General features: G+C 42.3%; 1 long non-coding RNA gene across 1 annotated transcript in view; it reads right to left on the reverse strand.

Moving 5' to 3' along the window:
- Window positions 1–4,442: 4,442 nt before the first annotated feature.
- The window catches only part of LOC110559431 (uncharacterized), a 57,286-nt gene continuing 47,387 nt past the window's right edge, over window positions 4,443–14,341 (reverse strand). The window contains exons 4-5 of the long non-coding RNA XR_009592951.1: window positions 7,478–7,563; window positions 4,443–5,943 (exon numbers count right to left, since the gene is read on the reverse strand). This is a non-coding gene — a long non-coding RNA (uncharacterized LOC110559431). The remainder of the gene's footprint in view (window positions 5,944–7,477; window positions 7,564–14,341) is intronic.

Genomic DNA, 14,341 nt, shown 5'->3' on the forward strand with positions numbered 1-14,341 from the left:
ATGCAATGTGAATGGAGAGCAGATGCCTTTTCTGATCTCAACAGAACAAGAGGAGAGTCAGAGAGCCCATCTTGCCACAATCAAAACTAGTGCTTACAACAACACCCACTGTTGGTGACAGGCTGTGTGGAACTGGGCCAAAGCTGATCTAGGAGTAGATGCCAACTCAGTGAGTCAGAAAAATGTTTCAGATGTGCCAGGTCGCTCCGAAATCCCCATCAGTTCCTGGGTAGAATAATTGCCGTGTTCCCCATGAGCAAGGAACCAAGATGAGAAAACACAGACTCCCCGGGACAGTGTGTATCGTTCGCATCCTAGCTGGCAGCAAGGCCCACTGCTTTGAAAAGAGTACCACGGGCTTGCATGAAAGGCTAAGGTGGCTGGCAGCGAGTCAAAAACACAAGATGGAGGGAGAAGCGATTGTGGGAAGGAATTCAAGGCGGACAAAAGGATTAACAGCGAAAGGATGCAGGGTGTGCAAGGATGGGCGGTTAGGGTTTACCGTGGGTTTAGCAACACTGACGTGTTTTTATGAATATTTACAAGAACATTTGGAAGCTGTGTCTTGCCCACACAGCCTCCGCCCCCAACACTCTTGGTAGAAACTGCACCATAGTTAATGAGCCTGGGGATGGGAAGGAAAACCAGGCCTTCTTTGGCTCCCACGTCGGGGTCTCCTTGCCTGGTTGCCAGGACTCCCAAGGGCATGTAGTAACTGAAAGGAACGTTCAGACAAGACAATCTAGGCCTGAGTACTAGGAGGCCTAGTCATTAAAAGGCGTAAGAAGGAAAATGGGTGTTTGGAAGATGAGAAAAGAGTGAAAACTGTGGGTCTCTAGAGAAAGAGTCATTGTAGTGCGTGTTCTCTTCTCCGTGGAACAGAAGGGACTTTCACCAATCACTAAGTTCAAACAGCTCTTCCCAAACTCAATCAGGTCTCAGTTCTTAAGAGTGGAGTAGCTGGTCCATTTCCTTTCCTGCCTGAGTCCTCCCTGGCTTTAATTCAGTCTACTGCACCATCCACCAAAGAGGCTTCTCTTACGGTTTCTGGAGCTTTGTCTGTCCTGCTGCAGCACTTTTTGGAGTATGCGCCTAGCAGAAGAGTAATAATCTAAAGCAGAACTCTGGCAAACCCTGCCTGCCTTCTAACCAAAGCCCTGTCACTCTGAGAAAGTTATGTTGGCTCTTTAAAGCTCAGCTTCACCCATTGTAAAGCCAAACTGAAACAGCTAGGAACCAACAGCAGTAAGCCAAGGCAAGCGGAGAAGCCCCTCCAATGGGCTGTTTTCACAGGCCAGCCTCAACTTTCAGGAGTAGCGTTTTTGCCTGATCCAGACCTTCATTCATCATACATTTGTCTTTTTTATGGGCTGAAATCAGACTTTCAATCTATAGCTGACACAGACAAAGCCAATGTGGTGGTTTGGATGAGAATGACACCCATAGGCTCTGATATTTGAATGCTTAGTTACCAAGGATGGAGCTGTTTGAGAGGGTTAGGAAGATGGACAGGTGTGGTCGTGTTGAAGTAGGAGTGTCACTGCAGGTGGGCGCTAAGCTTTCAAAAGCCCATGCCAGGTCCAGGGTTTCTCTCTTTCTCTGTGTGTCTCTGTCTGTTTCTGTCTCTCTGTGTCTCTGTCTCTCTCTGTGTCTCTGTCTTTCTCTGTCTCTGTCTCTCTTTCTCTGCTGCTGCTGCTGCTTATGGATCAGGATGTAACTCAGCTACTGCTTCAGCGCCATGCATGCTGCCATGTTCCTGACAGGCTCCTGCCATGGTGATGACTAACCTCCTAACCCTGTAGGCAAGTGCCCATCTAAAAGCTCCCTTCTTATAAGAGTTGTCTTGGTTATGGTGTTTGTTCACAGCAATGGGCCAGTGACTACAACAGCTACTTAATCAAAACACTGGGCGGCCAGCTACTGGAGAGTGCAGGCAGGTGGCTTCACATTCAAGGTATCTGTGACAAGCTGCCAGCAGAATTGTGCTGTGTCTTCAGCCATGATCACCCAAGTAGACAATCATGAACACATTTCTATTAGAACTGGATCTTCAGGTCTGGAGAGATGACTCGATGGTTAAGGCCCTTTCTGTTCCTCCAGAGGACCTGAGCTCAGTTTTCAGCGCCCAAGTCAACAAACCGCTCACAACTTCTATGTCCATTGCCAGGGGATCTCAGCCTCCAAGGCACCTGCACTCGTGCGCACACACACACACACACACGCACACACACATACCCCCACACACACACATACACACACACACACACACACACACACACACTTAGAGCAGAAACTAGATCTTTTCTGAGTATATAGGACTGTACAGTACAGAAGCACTTGCTTAGCAAGCTTGAGGCCCTAGGCTTAACCCCCACTACCAAAAATTAAAGATAGAGGAAGATGAGGCCAGTGATCTAAAAGCTGTGTCAGGAACATGGTCACCTTCCTTGTTGGTTCCCCTGGAAACCCCCGATTTCTCCCCGAAACTGGACCTTGGTAATGTAAGTCAACAAAGGAGAAGCTGTCTTGCCCTGTCGCTCATTTCGGAGTCCACAGTTCACTCACATAATCTGTGTCCTAGCTCAATAACAGGCCCGAGGGCTCAGGGAAGGGCTCGTCAGCAAAGCGCCTTCTCTGCAAGCAGGAAGCCTAAATTTGGAACCCCAGAATCCGTGTCAAGGACCAGGATAGTGGAGTGTAACCCCCGCACTGGGGGGCATGGGAAAGGAAGATTTCTAAAGCTCAGGCCTAACCTAACCGGAAATGCTTCCGGTTAGCTGAGACACTACGAGAGGAGTGCGCAACCAAGGGGGATCCCCCGACCTCTGTGTGTACAGACACACTCATGCACGCACACACACATGTATGCACACACATGCTTGCCTACACTAACAAGTATGTGTTCCATGTACATACAGCGCGGTGCACCTAGCACAGTACAGACTGGAGAATCTGTGAACAGTTCAGGTTAAGTTGTATTTATACACGCTTTGAAGTTGAGATTTTTATGTGTTTTTCCATATAGAAACTATGACTCAAAACATTGTCACCATTCTCATCTTTAACACAAAAATTTAAATATTCTTCTAGTACTTGACAATTTCTATTTCTTTTGTTCCATTTGATTTATACAGTTTTCTCAGCTTTATTAATTTATAACTGATAGTGTAATAGACTTCACACTGATGCATAATATTTGATCGGTTTTACTCTATGAAACTGTCATGGAGAGATTTACCAATTAGTCCCAAAGTTTTCTCTTACTTCGTAGCCCAGGGTGGTAAGTTACTTTTTATTTTTCTAGCATTTTATGCAAGTGGAATAATAGAATAAGTTATTTTTTCTCTAATGTGATAAAATGAATGGGAAAATTCATGGAAAAGAAGAATGTTTGCAGGGACTCGTGGTCCCATGGGTTACACTTCACGGTGGCTTGGCAATTCAGGGAGGACATGGCAGAGAAAAGGCTGCTCCTCTCTTGATGCACAGACATCAGAGAGAAGCAAGGAGGAGCCAGAGCCCAGGAGTGCCTTTCGAAGGCGTGCCCGGGGACCTGATTCCCAGCACACTCACTGAAGAGCCTGCGTTAGTCAGGGTTCTCTAGAACAAAACTTACAACATGAATATTTTTACTCATTTATATATCACAAATTTTAAAATTTAACCTTTTGGGTAACTGGGGTAACTGTATGGTGAAGTAGTTTTACAGATTTTTAGGGAAACCAGCTAAGTTTTCTAATTTATTCTTATTTTGTTTGCATGGTCATTGTTGAATAATACATCGACTGTGGTTAATAATTTTATATTTTATGTTTTTATTGAAGTAGAATTGCATCATTTTCCCTGCCTCCAGTCTATCCCTGCTACTCTCCCTCAAACTCCTCCTATGTCTCTCAACTCTCTAGTTAATAGTGCCTTTATCTGACACTGTTATCAGAACAACCTACAGACTGGGAAAGCATCTTCACCAACCCTATATCTGACAGAGGGCTCATATCCAGAATATATAAAGAACTAAAGAAGTTAAAAAGCAATAAATCAAGTAATCCAATTAAAAAATGGGGTACGGAGCTAAACAGAGAATTCTCTGTAGAAGAGTACAGAATGGCAGAGAAATACTTAAAGAGATGCTCAACTTCTTTAGCCATCAGGGAGATGCAAATCAAAACTACCCTGAGATTTCACCTTACACCCATCAAAATGGCTAAGAACAAGAACTCAAATGACAACACATGCTGGAGAGGTTGTGGAGAAAGGGGAACCCTCCTCCATTGCTGGTGGGAATGTAAAATGGTACAACCACTTTGGAAATCAATCTGGCACTTTCTCAGACAATTAGGAATGGTGCTTCCTCAAGATCCAGCTATACCACTCCTAGGCATATATCCAAAATTTGCTCAAGTACACAATAAGGACATTTGCTCAACCATGTTTGTAGCAGCTTTATTTGTAATAGCCAAAACCTGGAAATAACCCAGATGTCCCTCAACAGAGGAATGGATACAGAAATTGTGGTATTTTTACACAATGGAATACTACTCAGCAATCAAAAACGAGGAAATCATGAAATTTGCAGGCAAATGGTGGGATCTAGAAAAGATCATTCTGAATGAGGTATCCCAAAAGGAGAAAGACACACATGGTATATACTCACTTATATAGACCTATAAGATATGATAAACATAATGAAATCTATACACCTAAAGAAGATAAACAAGAAAGAGGACCCTGGGTAAGATGATCAATCCTCACTTAGAAAGACAAATGGGATGTGCATTGGACATAGGAGAAAACAAGTAACAGGACAGGAGCCTACCACAGAGGGCCTCTGAAAGACTCTACCTAGCAGTGTATCAAAGCACATACTAAGACTCAAAACCAAATCTTCGGCAGAGTGCAGGGAATCATATGAAAGAAGGGGGAGTTAGTTAGTATGACATGGAGAGGATAGGAGCTCCACAAGAACCAAATATATCTGAGCACAGGGGTCTTTTCTGAGACTGACACTCAACCAAGGACCATGTACGGATATAACCTAGAACCTCTGCTCGGATGAAACCCGTGGTAGCTCAGTAACCAATTGGTTTCTCATAGTGGGGGCAGGGAGGAGATGATGGAGGGAGAGATTGGGAGGGAATGAGAGAGTGGGACACAGCTGAGATACAGAGTTAATAAAATGTAACTAATAATAAAAATTAAAAATCACAGGGAAACAAACAACATCATAAATAAATAAAAGTGTATATAAAAATAAAAAATAGTGCCTTTTCTTTTGTCTTTTGTTTGTTGTTTTTTAATTTATTCTATTCACTTCACATCCAGATTGTAGCCCCCTCCCCCACCTCCTCCTAATCCTCCCCTCCCTCCCTCTTCTCTCTATCCCTTTCTCCTAGTCCTCAAAAAGGAGGAGCGCTCCTCCTCTCCTGACTGACCTCAGCCTATCCAGTCATCAGGACTGCCTGGATCCTCTTCCTCTGTGGCCTGGCTAGGTTACATACACACGTCTTTCTATGAGAAAAATATACAATGACCTTTTGAGTCCATTTTTTTTGTTTGTGTATTTATGGTTTCGTGGCTGACAAGTCTGCACTGGTCAACCAATAAGAGGACTCACTCTTCAGCAGCCACTCTCTGTCTAGGGGGTAGACTCCACCAAATCTTTCCATGAGATTGCCATAGTTCCGTCTAGTTGATGTAGCTATTTCTAGAGGAGACTGTTTCACAGCAGCTTTCCTGGTATTCTGGCTCTTATCATTTTATTGGCGCCTTTTCCACCATGTTCCCTGAGCCAGAGATGTAGGAGATATGATATGATTGTATCCACTGGGGCTGGGTTCTCCATGGTCAATTGATCACCGTGTTGTGTCCAGTTGGCTTTCCTGTGGTGGTCTCCATTTGCTGTAAAGAACAGCTTCTCTGATGAAGGTTGTTGTCTGTACTTATCTGTTTATGTGAGGATAATAAAAATATAGGTTATTGATGTAGTCCTTTGTTGCATCTCAGGGATTGAGGGTGGGTTTCTATTGCTGAAGATACTACACACTTAGGACATACAACTGGATCTAGCTGGATCTGACATGATTCTTTCCTGCACTGAAGCTCCCATGGTTCAAGAAAATACTATGTAAGTTGACAAAGGAGAGAAGCAATTAAAGAGTCTTGCTCAGCTCCAGCACCTACGAACCATGACAATTAGCAGCATGACAAGATAAGCATGTAGGTGCAATGAGAATGAGTGGCCCTCACATGGTGGTGGCAATCAGCCGCTGTCTAGTTGGACTTAGGGACTGCTCTACAGAAGGGACGTTATGCCTATTACTGGAAACCCAGCTAGCTTCCCGGGGATAGTGAGCCCAAGGACATTAGAAGAACCTACCACTATTACTTTGATAGACCAGCATAATTTCTTACTTCATTCTAAATTTTATACTTATACCCACAGATAAGTGTAACTACCATCCTTCATTGAAAACATTTTCACACAATATATTTTGACCCTGTTTCCCCCTCCCTCAGTTCCTCCTAGAGACTAGATGGATTAGAATTGAGTTAGACACCCCACTCACAGGCCAAAGGTACCACTTTGCAGGTGGTGACCTTGGATAGATTACTTTTCCTTTTTTAACCACTGTTTTTCTTAGTGGGGAAAAGTCTGCCTTGCCTACTCCAGAGGCCTGTTGTGGGTATCAGAAGAAGAGTGGGAGCAGGGGAAGCAGGCGGTGTGGCAGTAATAAATGTGGTCACGTTGTCCAAGATGACAGAGTTGACTGGTGATGCAGCGAACTAGCACAGCTAGATCCGTAGCTTTAGTTCTACAAAAACAAACATTAATTGGGCTGGCAGATTTTCAGCCTTTTCCAGATCTCCAGAGTTTCTGCAAGCTGCAATTCTGGTTGCAAGGAGCATGCAAAGAGTGGAGTGTGCTCTCTAAGAAATAAAGCCTCTCCTCTCCAGCCTGCTGTCCCTAAGCAAGCTCATACAAGGCCCTCCCAGCAGGGCATGGCCATTTTCCTTCTTTTCGGTAGGAAAGGATTACTGGCTGAGTGGGAAGTGTTGAGGACGAATGAGTGTTCCTGGGAAGTGGGAGTCAGTGTGACAATCCTGGCCTAGATTGTGTTTTTCAAGTTTGATGCATGTCAGTGAAATGGCATGCACAGCCTGCTGAAGCTTTTGGAGAGTCAGAATCTGAGAGCTGGTGGGTGAGACATTGCGATCCCTCCCTGATTATTCACCTCCTCCAACCTGTATTTTTAATTCACCCACTCTTAATTCTAATCTCTCCAAGCACATTTCTAAAACTCAAGAAACCAGCTCTATCTCCTCAGCCACCTTAGTTTCCTCAAGCTCAGGCTAATGAGGAAAGGGAGTAAATTCTAGATACTCTCTTCTTCCTACTTAGCCACGAGACCAATTTTTCAACCAAGGTGACAAGTTAAAAAGAGATGTATTCAGATTTTTAAAAGAAAAATAAAGTTACCTCTGCAACAAGAAGTAGACTTGTCTCTCTGGGCTCATGTGCCACGACTGTTGACTCCTTCCTTTTTTACTGTGCGCTTCTGTGAACTGAAGGGATAACTGTAACACACAGTGCTTGCAAGGACTGCATGAGCTAATACAGCAAAGCCTGAGAACAGTGCTCATCGCATCCCACTGTGTTCTTTTACACCATGCTAGATCACCATAGCAACTGCCTACCTGGTCTCCTGCCTTCAACCTTTCCTCAGAGCTAAGCTGGCTTTCCAAGATTCACCTCCCTTATTTCCCTTGCCACCTCCTCTCATCTTAAGGAAAGAGCTGGACTTTTGTGCAAACTCCTAACAACTTGCATTTCAGACGCTCTTGTGTTCTGTCTGCTCTTTTGCCCAGTCACCTTTTCCTCTGTCTACAGCAGGCTTTCCTTCTGCAGCACTGCTAACATCTGTGGCTGGACAATCCTTTTCTGTGGGTGTAGAACTGTGCATTGTAGTGGAGATGACTGTGAGAAGCCTTAGAACATCATTATACATTCTGCCCCTATGAATTTGACTATGAATTCTATAAGGTACTCTAGGTAACTTATAGAAATAAGAATTGTAGCATCTGTCCTTTTGTGTCTAGCTTATTTTAATTATACCTTCAGGTTCATCTGTGTGTGGCATGCATCCCAATCTTCTTCTTTTTAAGGCTGAATAGTATTCCACAGTGTGCATGTGTGCACATTTTTCATGTTGTTTGCTATTAGTCTGGCTATGAAGGCTTGGCTGATTTCCAACTTTTGATTGCAGTGAATAATGCTAGGATGAACCTATGTGCAAATATCTGTTTGTGTCCCTGCTTTCTATTCTTTTGAGCATACACATAGAAATGGAACTGTTTGATCATATGGTGACTTTTTTTAAAGGATCTACCATGCTGTTTTCAACAGCAGATGCACTATTTTACATTCCCCTGACAATGCACAGGATTCCAATTTCTCTACAGCCAAACCAACACTTGCTATTTTCCACTTTGGATTTTTGTTGTTGTTTTAAAATAGTCACTTTAATGAGTGTTAAATCATTCTAGGTGCTGATTGGCCATTTGTACATCTTCTGTGAAGAAATGCCTCGTCAATTCTTTGCACGTTTTTAATCAAGTCAGCTGCTGCTGTTGAGTTGTAAGACGTCTTTATTATTATTCTGAATATTAATATTAATGAGCTTATCAGGTGTGTGTGTATGTTTTGCAAATATTTTCTCCCTTCCCTAGATGGCCTCTTTGCTTTGCTGGTGGTTGTCTTTGATGCATAGACATTAAACAAATGTTATTGTTTAACTTTTTTAAAATGGCAACATAAAGGCTTTGAGAGAATGGTCCAAAACAAACAAACATTTAGTACATAACTTAGTACTTTATGCAAATATTATGTGGCAGTTTTTGCTGTGACTCTGTTATCTTTCAGCTCTACATGTTAGAGTTCTGACATGAACATCACAGATCTACAGCTGAGCTGTCAGTTGAGACAGCACTCGTTCTAGAGAGTTTGGAAGTATCTCCCCTTGCCTTTTCTGGATCCCAGAAAAGCTCCCAGAAGTCAGCTCTATTTCTTGTCTCATGGCCTTTCCTTTAGTCATCTTCAGAGCCGACAGTTCTATGCCACCCTCAGAGGTTCAACCAAGCAGCAACTCCCTCTGCTCATTACAGAGGGTAAGTCCTTCAGAGACCTGTTCAGCTAGGCGGGGCCCGTCTAAGTCATCCAGAATTCTCTCTCCAGCCCAGATTCCTTAGCCTGTATCTTCATGACTGCCACAAGGTTCCTTTTGCCATGTAAGATGAGATGTTCACATGCTCCAAGGAGTAGAAAATGGACAACTGAGGGGCCCATTATTCTACATAAATGAAAACAAAATTGAATAGTTAACTTGGAGGTGGTATTGTTCTGTGGCTTTCTGCGCACATGCTCTCTTTCCCATCTCAGACGAGCAGCCTGGGAACTGCATCCCCTGGACTTTTGGATGCTAACTGAATTTCTATAGACTCCCAGGACCATCTGCTTTACTGACCAAGATATTTCATGAATTCACACTCTCTTTTCTGGTTTAGAATAATCAATATCAGAAACAGATGGGGTGAAATCCTTCAAAGTTTGTCATAACTTTAGTAAAAAAAAAAGTTAGAGAATTCTAGCAAACTCAAAAAATGCTACCCTTAAATTAATATATATGTAATATACATATTTAATATATACATATATATGTAATATATAGTTAGTATGCTAATTTACTTACATTCTTACATAATATGTAATAAAAGTGGACTATAGGATTTCCCTTTAAATCTCAATATTTTGAAGATGCTCAGCATTAGAAAACAGAAACACAGATATCCAGTATATATTTATGCAAGTTTTTTCTGGACACACTTCACAAAGGTCACCTCATTCCAACTCCAATCCATGCTCCCAGTGCTAAGCAGAAGAAAGGACATTTTTGGTTGTTTTTCTAACTTTTACATGGCTACCATAATTTCTCTCACCATTCTCTGAATTCTCTACCACTGTCCCTTTGGACAGCTTTCCCACTGTCTAGAATCCTCTTCTTTCCTCACTTTCAAAAGAAACTCCTGCTCAATGGGCTCAGCGGAAATGTCCATGGCAACCGGGTAAAAGGCATTCTAAAGCAAGAGGGACACAACTTTAGCAGAACCTCAGAGACCATGTAAATAATGTAGAACCTGGAAAGACATTCCATATATGCCTTTCGGTGTATTCTAATTCACTGCCAAAAGAGTGTGCACAGGCCAACAGACACATAGAATACCTTTCTGCCCTGAGTATATACCTGAAATATTCTGACCAGTCCCCACACATAGGAAGCATCTGTGTATCAAGGTCTCCGTGTTAGCATATATCATCCATCATCTATATCCACATTGGTCAGGTCTACCAAGAATTGTTCGTTTAAATTCAATTGTCTTCTTACAAACCACTATTCATAAAGCTGCTTTCTGATAGTGGTAAAAAAATGGCTTATATCTAAAATAGCTCCCCACTGTGGCAAAGAGATCTGGGAAAGTAAACTCTACTTAAACAGAACCCATTATTTTTAAGCATCTCATTTGACTATCAAAATATATTTGACTAATAGTCATCTCAGAAGTACCGATTAGAAGCCAAGTCCAAGAGCATAGGTTAATAAATGATTTATTGCTATCACAATACACATGAAATGATCTTATTGTGTCTCCAGACTTCAGAAGCCACCCTGTGTAACCTCATACACAAAGATAAAATTCATCACCATCGAAAGAATTCTCTGAGATCTTTTTGTGGTTGTTAAGAGCCCACAATTTGCTTGTTCTCATGCAAAAATGTACTATTCAAGCAATGACAAACAGTATCTAAGCCTCTCTGCTGTAGATAATACTATACCATTGCCTTGTCACTCATTTTAAGGACTTTTTATTGTATAATAGGAAAGATCTGATAGAAATGATGTGGTTCTGTAGAAATGTATAGTTCAGTAAAATCACACACATTTCTACAGATCATCTGTTTCTTTTAGACAATCAAATGCAAATGCGTATTGGGAAGAAATGTATTGGGGTTTTTTTTTTCAAGATCTTCCTTTTGTAGAATAAAGGAAATGCCATCATTTATAGATGCAATGAAGTGAGAGCTTTTTGCACAAGTCTGAGAGTTAAAGAGCACTCTAGCACAATATTAACAGAAGACAATAACGTGTCATTCTCAGGGGACAAATTGGGCTTTCCAGGCTTCTGTCCAGCCTCTTCCCACTTAGGGAGCCATATCTCTAAGTACCACAATTTTCCTACTGTTCCTTGAACTCTGACACACTTTGATCAGACTCTTGCCACTACCCGGGATTCTCTTTTATTGACCTAACAAACTCATAGTCATCGACTGCAGCCCAGCAGAAGCTGCACCTCTTACCAGTTTCACTGACCTTCCTCAGCCATCTCCTTGACTGTGGCTATAGACTCATTAACTGTGCATGTGTACTCAGGCACTGATGCCGCACACACTTCTATCACAGAAGCACTCGCCATGGGCTATTGTTTGTGAATACGCACACATGTCACCCCTCTCTGAAATCCCTGTGCCTCATTTTCCCAGCAGGCAGAGGGAGCACATTCTGTGATGTGGTTCAGTGAGCAGAAATGAAAGGAAGAAATACGTAAGAGCTGAACTTCCTTTGCCCTGAGCTGATATCCATCCCAGAGATAGAGAGCTAGCTTCACAAGGCCAGTAATGAGCCTAATGGTACTTAATAGCAATTATGCTCAATCTTCAATTTCAGAAATAGCACCAGATTTAGGTTTTTTTTTTAAACCAATGGCAGTTCAACAAAGATATTAAAGAAATTTTATTGCAGCAATTGCTCAAGTTAAAACAGGTTTGAGAACAAATCTGATTTAAATACTTGCCATTTACTTCTATTTACCTATAAGATGTTTAAAATGGAACACTCTGGGGCAAAATTATAAAAGTCTCATCTTCAGTTGTGAATGTGAGCAAGTCTTTTCTACAGCTTTTCAAACATTGTGCTATAGTTGGTTATTCAAAAGTTCAAATTACCACAGATTGTTCCTCTGCCATAAACGGCTAACTCATTCACACTTGAAGCTATCCTCCGTGAAGAAGCCTGGTTCCAGTGGATTCACTGTAGACATTTGCAAAATGGCAGAAGTGGAGACAATTCCCCAGGGCTGTACTCCAGAGAACCCTGTGCCTGCACTGCGGTGAGCAGCAATGAGGGGCACCAGCTGATAAAAAATGCAAAACCTCCTTCTCCAATTGCAAAATCATAATCTTTAAAATAGTAACACCAGAATACTAATACTTCCATAATACTTTGATGAGCTTTTGTCAAATAATAAAATTAGCATGGGAAATCAACCTATGAAAACATGCAAATGTTCAAGGGCCTTTTCAGTGGCCAGAGCCCTTCTATTTCACTCCTAAGTCCTCCCACAGAAGCCTCGTGATGCTGCTTCTGCCTTACTCGAGTCCTTGCCTCTCTAACACAGACTTCTTGGCACCATTTGTTTCACAAACTAAGCTCATCCTACATTTACCAAATAAAACAAAACTTGAAGCAATGCCTGTTGCTTTTGCAGCTGGCATGAAGTTCTGCTTCCCTGTGCTTTTCGGGTTGTAGTATATTTAGTCATTGCTTGAATGTCTTGGTCAAAGCTTGGCATTCTGTGTGATATCTTTTGTAGCAGCAAACACAAAACTAGGCTTAATCTGAGAATAATTCAGATTGAGGTGTTGAACTGATAATGTATAGTTAAAAAAATGAAGCAAACTTGGATATCAGTCAGCTTTTTTTAAGTCAAATAACCTTTCAACTAAGGAAACTTTACATATGCATAAAAGTAAAGGCTTATAGAAAGAAAAGCCAGAAATCTCTGATGGTATCAAGAGGCCTCATTAAACCTTTTAGGTTATACCCTATGCCATGCCCTGCTGTCCAGCTTCTCATAAATCCAGTGTGAAAAACACTGGCCTGTTGCTGGTCGGCACGCTCTCGATTGGAAATAGAGGTATCTTGCCTTGAGGTCTGTTTGAATATGAGTAACTTCCATCTCAAAGAGATTTTCTACAGACACCAAGGGAAGAGTAAGACTGTAGCCCTTCAAGTATCTGTTACTTTTAGTTCTGTTATTTGAGATCTTAAAATCTCACTGTCCAGTGTTTGAATCTTCTCAGTCATTCTCCTTTTCAGGTAACACAAGAAAGGAAAGAGTAGGGCAAAGATTTGTGTGGCCAGAAGTCTGCACAGAAGTCTGATGTCACTTTTATTACCATGTGACTACTGCATGGCAGCCTCCTCAAGAGATCAATGAGAGTTGAGATACATCAGTATTTGATGCTTACATGTGACAGAATAAAATCAAGTAGACAGGACATGACAGAAATACATTGGTTCCGTTGACAAAGTGGTCATGACACTGAAAATGTATTTGCCAAATGTGAGTGAGCACGACAAGAACTACTGCTTCTCCTACCGTGTGCTCATCCTGTGTCCCTGAAAAGACAAGCCAGCTTCATTCTCTCTCCTCTACTTCTCAGGGAGGAGGGCTGCTGGGGACCTCAAAATCTGTTACCAAACACAGCCCCTAAAATGTCTTACGTCTGATTTTCCAGGGCCACTGCTCACTCATCGTCCTATCACCCAAAAGCCGGGAGCCAGCCCTGAGTCATCTTCCTTCTGCAGATGTGCTTTGGGGGCTTATTTTCCCTGATTTGTTGGAGCATCCAGTGCTGCCTCAGTGCAAAGACCCTCCAAAGACATTCATGCACAGCCCTTTCTTGTTATCTCTCTTTGAATCAAACTTCCTGAGCATCATGTCACTGACCTACTAAAGCTAATTCCATTTCCTCCTGTTGGAATTCAAATTCTAGTGCCCTTGACATCCTGCAGTCAGTCTTGAGTATCCAGGCTCTCTTTATTGCACCATCCAGGCCACCACCAGCCAACATGGGAGTCCTCTGGGTTCTGTCCATTTGCTAAACACAGACCCTCCTCATGTTTCCTGCTTATACACGGAAAACTTCCTCCTCCTGCAGCCTGATAGATTTCTCCTAAAACCTCCTACAGAACTTGGAAACAACACATTCATTCTTCATTTATCCCTGTCCTTTCTTTCTTGTATTGTTGTCTCAGCTAGACCTTCCTTTTGCAGCTATATTACAAACTTTGGAGCAGGATTGGTCTCTGCCCCCTGACACGCACGTGCGCGCGCACGCACACACACACACACACACACACACACACACACAAGGAAATGCTTGCTGGCTGTGGGGATTGCCATATCTGATAGTTCATTGTCAAAGTCATAAGAACTACTTCCATGG

The sequence above is a fragment of the Meriones unguiculatus genome, chromosome 7, assembly GCF_030254825.1.
Source record: "Meriones unguiculatus strain TT.TT164.6M chromosome 7, Bangor_MerUng_6.1, whole genome shotgun sequence".
Classification (NCBI taxonomy): domain Eukaryota; kingdom Metazoa; phylum Chordata; class Mammalia; order Rodentia; family Muridae; genus Meriones; species Meriones unguiculatus.